Source organism: Lissotriton helveticus, chromosome 7 (genome assembly GCF_964261635.1).
Source record: "Lissotriton helveticus chromosome 7, aLisHel1.1, whole genome shotgun sequence".
In the NCBI taxonomy this organism is placed as follows: Eukaryota; Metazoa; Chordata; class Amphibia; order Caudata; family Salamandridae; genus Lissotriton; species Lissotriton helveticus.
Window position 1 is genome coordinate 799,319,608 of NC_136068.1, and position 8,514 is coordinate 799,328,121.

Consider the following 8,514-nt stretch of genomic DNA (forward strand, 5'->3'; position numbering starts at 1 on the left):
GAAAAAATGTGTTTACGTCATACAGGCGATTTTTAAAGAATATTTTTAGTTTGTGTAAATAGACAGAAACTTTTCTGGGGAAAACCAGACAATGGATTCTTATGGAAGAAAATACAAGTTACTGGTATGTATGGTTACAATTACTTTTCAGGGTCAGTGCTGGGCTAAAAGATGCAGCACTGGGTTCTCTCCTGATAACAGGTGAGTAAATTGGAATTCGTTGTTCTGATGATTTTAGGTGAATATTTTAAAGTTCCAAAACGCCACACTTGGAAGAATTTCCAAGTAAAACCAGTCAATGTAGGCCTGTGGAAGGAAATTCAAGTTACTGGTAAGTATGGTTAGAATTACTTTTCAGAATCAGTACTGGGCTCAAAGATGTAGCACTGAGGTGTCTCCTGATAACAGGTGAGTAAATCAGAATTCGTAGTACATCCAGTAAGCGATACAGAGCTGCGTAGCAGAGAGATGTAAAAAGGGGCACGGCCTGCACCACCTCTCTGTAACGCAGTGCAGTGGCGCTTCCTGGAAGCACCTGGTGGTCTACGGGGCCCCCATGATCCCTCAAGTTTGAAGTGGAATTTTCCCCCCAACTTAAAACGCGCCACAGTTTGTACACATCACGTCAGGCCCCGTCCCCTCCCTTCACCACTGTGTAAACGCGCCCTGTCACCGTTCTAAGTTGAGAGATTAAGTCCCCTTCGATACTAAGGGTCCCGAGGGTCAAACTAGCCCACTAGGTACCTCCAGTAAGCGCCACAGAGCTGCGTTGCAGAGAGGTGTAAAAAGGGGCATGGCCTCTGAACACCTGTCTGCAATGCAGCTCCCTGGTGCATACTGGAGATACCTGTTGGGCTATTTCGCCCTCAGGGACCCTCAGGATTGACAAGAAATTAATTCCCCAACTTAAACCGCGCCACAGGGCGTGTTTGCACACATGTGATCACAGGTCCCGCTCCCACCCTTCACCACTGTGCAAACGCACCCCGTGGCGCATGTTAAGTTGGGGGATTAACTCCCCTTGAATACTGAGGGTACCTGGGGTGCAAGTAGCCCACCAGCTACCTCCAGTAAGCGCCACAGAGCTGCGTTGCTGTGAGGTGTAAAAAGGAGCGTGGCCTCAGAGCACATCTCTGCAATGTAGCTTCCAGGCGCATACTGGAGGTACCTGGTGGGCTAGTTAGCCCCCAGGGACCCCCAGTATTCAAGGGGAATGTGTTCCCCCTCTACAAATGCGCCAGGGGGCGTGTTTGCAGAGTGGTGCAATAAGGGTGCATGGCCTCCGGCCGCGATCCCGTTTTTTAAAATATTTTTTTTTTAGAAGGAGGGTTGTGTAGCCCCCCTTCTTTTTCTAATTTTTAGGCCCTGAGGACCCCATCCCTCAGGGCCTGCCCCCATTTTTTAAATGTTTTATTTAAAACATTTGGAAGGGGGCCATGTGGCCCCTCCTGAGGCCATAATCTGCCCCAGGGACCCCATCCACCCGGGCATGGGCCTTTTTTAATTGTAATTTTTTATTTGGAGGGTGCTGCCTTGCCCCCCTCCTGTGGCCACTTACGGCTCCGGGGTCCCCATCCCCGGGGCCAGCCCTTTTTTTTAATTCAAAAATTTCATTTTGGGGCCCCCTTCCCAGCCACTAATAGCCCGGGGGACCCCATTCCTCGGGGATGGCCCACTCCGTTGGTCAATTCTTTATATCAACTTGTATAATATGACATATATATATATAACATGCAGTTTTGATTGTGTGTACAGTGATATTTGTTTTTTAGGAAACACTAAAAATTATTTTATTCAATTTTTGTCAAATATATTAAATTTACTATTTTTGTAATTTATAGTGCATATTTGTTTTCTTTGTTTGCTCACATTGCTTCGTATTATATATTGCCTGGGCTTGTTACTTGTCATAAATTGTTTTACCCTGACCCAGGAATTTTATCCACTATCAGGGGGTCCTTGTTACTTACAAGTCCACTCTGTTAGGGACCATGGGGGGCTCCCCAATACCCCCACGGTCCCAGCCAGCTCCCCACCTCCTGCGAGAGCCGGCATTGCTTTTCCACATGGAGAGCAGCTAACATGCTGCTCCCCATATGGAAAAGCAATCTGCTTTGCTTCATTAAAGCGAGAGCAGGATTCCCTGCTCTCACTTCAATAAAGCAAAGCAGTTTGCAATGGCAAGATGGGAGCCACGAGGCTCCCGCCCTGCCATTGCAAACAGCAGTGTCCCGGGGATGGGCACCCCGGGACACTGCAGGAGCCGGCCCTGGATGGTGGTGGTCCCCAGGGCCATCAAGGGCTCCAGGAGGGGTCCACGCGGCCCCCCCTCCCACATTTCTTAGAAGCGTGGTAGTCCCCAGGGCTGGGGGGTCTCAGAGCCCCCCAACACCCAATTTATTTTAGCCCCGGGGGTTTCAGTCGCCGGGGCTGGGGGAGTGGCCTGAGAGCCCCCGTACAAAATGTAATAAAGCCCTGGGGGTGGCGGTCCCCGGGGCTGGGGGCCTCAGAGACCCCCACACCCAATTTTTTGTAGACCCGGGGGGGTGGCGGTCCCTGGGGCTGGGGGGCCTGAGAGCTCCCCCCACCCAATTTTAATAAGCCCTGGGGGTGGTGGTCCCTGGGCCCCCTTCACATATAATCAATTGCCCCTGGGATTTGCCCCCCCTGCGCACATCCTTCCTTTTTAAAAAAAATACACATTGTTTTTGGGCCTTGGGGGTCCTTGTGGGACCCCCGGAGCAGGCCTAGGGGGTCAGGGTGTTTCAAGATGGCTGCCAACACTTCCTGATTTGGAGTGTTGACAGCCAATTAGAATACAGCTTGTGCGCTTCGTTGGCGAAGCTTAACTGCGAAACGCATCTGTCGGGGGTGGAAAGGGGGTTTGGAGATTAAATAAACTTTCAATATCTGACACCGGAGTGCTGGCCGTTCTTATCTGACGAAAACTGGTTGGATTCTGTGTTTGCATCGTAAGCGCCTCACCTGCGCTGGCGTTTAACACCAGGGACGCTGTGGAGCGACGGCGGTGGAGGACCTGTGTGTAAAATATATATATATATATATTACCTACTGGCGGTCGTCAGTAGGTAGTTATAGTTAGGACCTAGTTTCCGTAGGAAATCCACAAAATTCTATTTGGAATAACTTTGGCGCCGGTGGTCGAATCTTCGTGAATTTCTCAAAGAAGATGGCCCGCTCCGCTCCTTCCCTGAAAGTTTTTGGGGGATTTGTCAAGTGGGGGCTGCGAAAAAAGGGGGGTCCCAAAACGTGTTTTCCCCATGTTATTTTCCATAGGACGATTAGACACGGCTAAGGCCCGAAATGCTGAACGGAATTATAAGAAATTTGGCAAAATGGTAGAGTCTGATTCGCAGATCACGCTTTTGCTTAAATGGTGTAAATCCCTCCAGTAGTTCCTGAGAAAATCAAAAGAAAAAATATATATATATATAGCATTCCGAGCAGCACGAGCTGCATGCTGATTGGCTGTCAACTGTCTGTCAACACTCCAAACCATGAATTGTTGGCAGCCATCCTGGGACCAATATACATGATAGCACCTTATTAAAAAACATTGCAGTTAATAGAAGGTTTTAAGACTTTAGTTACATTATAAATCATTTGTTGATAGTACCATACTCATTTTAGGAATTGTGGTGTGTTCTAAGGTGATTTTACCATGTGAAAAAGCCTTCTGCTGGGATATCATGAATCATGTTTTAGAGAAAACTATTTTTTCATGCTTTTCCCACAGAGGTTTGGAAGGTGATCTATAAGCTAAACTGAGAGCATATTTTCTGTAAATTCACATTATCTTTCTCAGTCATGTGAGAATGAAGTCTGACATCCATACTAATATTATAAAGAGAGAGCCCGAACCTTTGAGGCGGATAATCTCAGTAACCACAGCACCAATCACAACACCCAATACAGCGTTGGAAAGGGCAGTTGCAGCAGAAGGACATAGGCTATGCAGACAGCCACCATAAATATATTTATTTTTTGCAGAGTCTTATATTGCGCGAACTTGACCCGAACTGAATCAGGTATCAGAGCGCTTTACATAGCACCAGTTATATTACATGAGGACACACATTAATTTTTGTTAGGCACGAGGAGATTAAGTGATTTGCCCAGAATCACAGGATGTTTGGCGTCGTTACCAAGACTCGAACCCAGATCCCCAGGTCCGAGGTCGAGCGCCTTAGCCGTTAGGCCAACTCCTCTATACATTTAAAAGGTAAAAGAGCCATGCCAGCAAAGTAGTCCCTTGTGGGCGTGTTTGAGTTGTGCTGTGGGCGTGGGCTGGGGCGTGTGGTATGGCCATCACATCGTAGGCTGTGGGAGTGTGCTGTGGGTGTGACAAATGCTGGGGGTGTGACAAACGCTGGGGGCATGTGTCCGCCCTTCATGCCATGTGAGTCGTACATACAAGCACCAATTACGTTGCTGCGCAGCATCAAGGGGCACGCTGGGGGCGTGACACGCTGGGGGTGTGACACGCTGGGGGCGTGAGAAACGCTGGGGCTTTTGTCCGGCCTTCATGCGATGTGAACGCAATTGAGCCCTATCTAGGGGCACGCTGGCGGCGTGAGAAACGATGGGGGCTTGTGCTATGTTCCGCCCTTCATGCCATGTGAGTCGTACATTAATCAGAAGATCGTCTGCTGTGGCCGTGTGCTGGGGGTGTGACAAACGTGTTCACCTGGAGGCCTCATAAGTAACGATGCTGCAGCCTCTTCTACGCCCTGTTACTGAACTCTGTCACTCAACGAAATTACACACGCCTTCTACCATCAACCAGGGCTCTAGCCGGACTCAGGCGGGGAATCAGTACACTAATTACATGCGCCTGATAACATCAACCAGGGCTGCAGCTGGGCCTCAAGCGGGGGAACACGTGCCTGCTAACATCAAACAGGCCTGCATCTGGGCCTCCAGGGAGGGAACGCGCAAATGAGCGTGTCTGCGGGGACAATTACTGCAGCCTCTCCTACTCGCTGTCACTCGACTCTCTCATTAAACGGATTTACCCGCGGCTGATAACTCTCACATTCAATGACATTACACGCGCCTGCTAACATCAACCAGGGCTGTAGCAGGGCTCAGGTGGCGGATCGCTACACCAATTACACGCGCCTGCTAACATCAACCAGGGCTGCAGCTGGGCCTTCTCCGTCCCTATTCTAATGAAACAAAAAATGTTGTCTACCGCGAGATTTTAAAATAAATTGCCCTTGCCAAATACAAACATTACACACATTCTATTTCATACCCGGACAACATCAGGACGGGCTGCTAGTTCTCAATAAAACATGTACATCCAACAAGAGCAGAGACTGTCAGTTGATTCCTTTGTGTTCTACTGCTGCTTCCCAGAGTGTTCTAAAGGACAACAAGAGCGCTAACAGTCCTACTTATGACAAACGTATGGCACACCTGAAGCCATCTTGATTGGAATAAAGTTGTAACTCTTAAAACATTTAATTTAAAAAGGAACAACATGAGGGGGTTCATTTTGCCATAGAAAGTATGATTGGTGCTGCAGAAAGAAAAATTAGGGCACATTTTGAGTGACTTCTCAAATCCTCTTCTATTTCATTAAGAAATTCTGACATGCAGACTGAAACATGCACTTTCAATACCAGCAGCAGACTTCCCTGGTGAGCAGTAGCTTTACTACAGTGATCTAATAAGCAACTAGAGTGCTAACATTCTGAATTCATGGCAAATGTGTGACACATCTGAATGCCTCCTTGATGGAATCAAAGTAAAAAACTAAAGGTATTTCCTACTGAGGAGACTGTAGTAAATGAGGAAATTAGGAAACTTCATAACAAATACGTCTCCCAAGATGACCACCAGAGACAAAAGAGCCCAAATGTAGCACAAATCTCACCCAGATGTAGCCCAAATATAGCCCAATGACAGAATGTCCCAGAGTGTTCTGAAGAACAACTAGAACGCTAACAGTCTTACTTATGACAAAAGTATGGCACACCTGAAGCCATCTTGATTGGAATAAAGTGGTAACACTTCATTTGCAAAGGAACAAAATGAGGGGGTTTATTTTGCCACAGAAATTATGATTAGTGCTGAAGAAAGAAAAATTAGGGCACATTTTGACTTCTCAAATCCTCTTCTATTTCATTAAAAAATTCTGACATGCAGACTGAAAAATGCACTTTCAATACCAGCAGCTGACTTCCCTGGTGAGCAGTATCTTTACTACAGTGATCTAATGAGCAACTAGAGTGCTAACATTCCGAATTTATGGCAAATGTGTGACACAATTGAATGCCTTCTTGATGGTACCAAAGTAAGCAAGCATTGAAAATGCAATAGGTTTCGCCCTCGTTTAAGTTAATGCAATTCTGTTTGAAATTAGGTGGCTTTTTAGCTTTGCTTGTAATAGTGTTTTTCAAACTTTCATGTACATAACATGCATTTGTATGCGTGTATATATATAGGTATGCATGCATTTATATTTGTATTTATATAGATATGCATATTATATATATGTTTATATATGTATGTATATATATATACACACACATACATATATATAAATATGCATATATATGTGCATATGTGTGCGTGTAGAGAGAGGTAGAGAGAGGTAGAGAGGTAGAGGGGTAGAGGTAGAGATGTAGAGGTAGAGAGGTAGAGGTAGAGAGAGGTAGAGAGTAGAGAGTGAGTATTAGAGAGTAGAGAGTGAGTAGTAGAGAGTAGTAGAGAGAGTAGCAGAGAGTGAGTAGTAGAGAGTAGTAAGTAGTAAAGTGAGTAGTAGAGAGTGAGTAGTAGAGTAGTAGAGAGTGAGTATTAAAGTGAGTAGTAGAGAGTATTAGAAGAGAGTAGTAGAGAGTGAGTAGTAGAGAGTGAATAGTAGAATGAGTAGTAGAGTGAGTAGTAGAGAGTGAGTAGTAGAGAGTAGTAGAGAGTAGTAGATAGAGAGAGAGTAGTAGAGAGTGAGTAGTAGAGAGTTGTAGAGAGGGAGTAGTAGAGAGAGTAGTAGAGAGTAGTAGAGTATTAGAGAATGAGGAGTAGTGGAGTAGTAGAGAGTGAGTAGTAGAGTGAGTAGTAGGGAGTAGTAGAGATTGAGTAGTAGAGTGAGTAGTAGAGAGTAGTACAGAGCAAGTAGTAGAGTGTGTAGTAAAGAGTGAGTAGTAGAGTAGTAGAGAGAGAGTAGTAGAGTGAGTAGTAGAGAGTGAGCAGTAGAGAGAGTAGTAGAGAGTGAGTAGTAGAGAGTAGTAGAGAGCGAGTAGTAGAGAGTGAGTAGTGGAGAGTGAGAAGTAGAGAGTAGTAGAGAGTGAGTAGTAGAGAGTAAGTAGTAGAGAGAGAGTAGTAGAGAGTGAGTAGTAGAGAGAAGTAGAGAGAGAGTAGTAGAGAGTGAGTAGTAGAGTAGTAGAGAGTGAGTGGTAGAGAGTAGTAGAGAGCTAGTAGTAGAGAGCGAGTAGTAGAGAGAGTAGTAGAGAACAGTAGAGTAGTAGAGAGTGAGTAGTAGAGGACGAGTAGTAGAGATTGAGTAGTGGAGAGTGAGTAGTAGAGAGTAGTAGAGAGTGAGTAGTAGAGAGTGAATAGTAGAGAGTGAGTAGTAGAGAGTGGTAAAGAGAGTAGTAGAGAGTGAGTAGTAGAGAGCTAGTAGTAGAGAGTGAGTAGTAGAGTAGTAGAGGGGTGTGGTAGAGAGTAGTAGAGAGTAGTAGTGAGTAGTAGAGAGTGAGTAGTAGAGAGTAGTAGAGAGTAGTAGAGAGCTAGTAGTAGAGAGTAAGTAGTAGAGTAGTAGAGGGGGTGTGGTAGAGAGTAGTAGTGAGTAGTAGAGAGTGAGTAGTAGAGAGTAGTAGTAGAGAGTGGTAGAGAGTGAGTAGTAGTGAGTGAGTAGTAGAGAGTAGTAAAGAGTGAGTAGTAGAGAGTGAATAGTAGAGAGTGAGTAGTAGAGAGTGAGTACTAGTGAGAGAGTAGTAGAGAGTGAGTAGTAGAGAGTAGTAGAGTAGTAGAGTAGTAGAGAGTGAGTAGTAGAGTAGTAGAGAGTGAGTAGTAGAGAGAGAGTACTAGGGAGTAGTAGAGAGTGAATAGTAGAGAGTGAATAGTAGAGAGTAATGGAGAGAGAGTCGTAGAGAGGGAGTAGCAGAGAGTGAGTAGTAGAGAGTGAGTAGTAGAAAGTAGTAAAGAGTGAGTAGTAGAGAGTGGGTAGTAGAGATTAGAAGAGTAGTAGAGGGTGAGTAGTAGAGAGTGAGTAGTAGAGCGTGAGTAGTAGAGAGAGAGTAGTAAAGAGTAGTAGAAAGTGAGTAGTGGAGTAGCAGAGTAGTCAGTCAGTGTCAGTTAGTGACAGTCAGTCAGTTTCAGTGTCAGTCAATCAGTGTCAGTCAGTGTCATTCAGTCAGTGTCAGTCAATTAGTGTCAGTCAGTCAGTGTCAGTCAGTCAGTGTCAGTCAATCAGTGTCAGTCAGTGTCAGTCAGTCAGTGTCAGTCAATCAGTGTCAGTCAGTGTCAGTCAGTGTCAGTGTCAGTCAA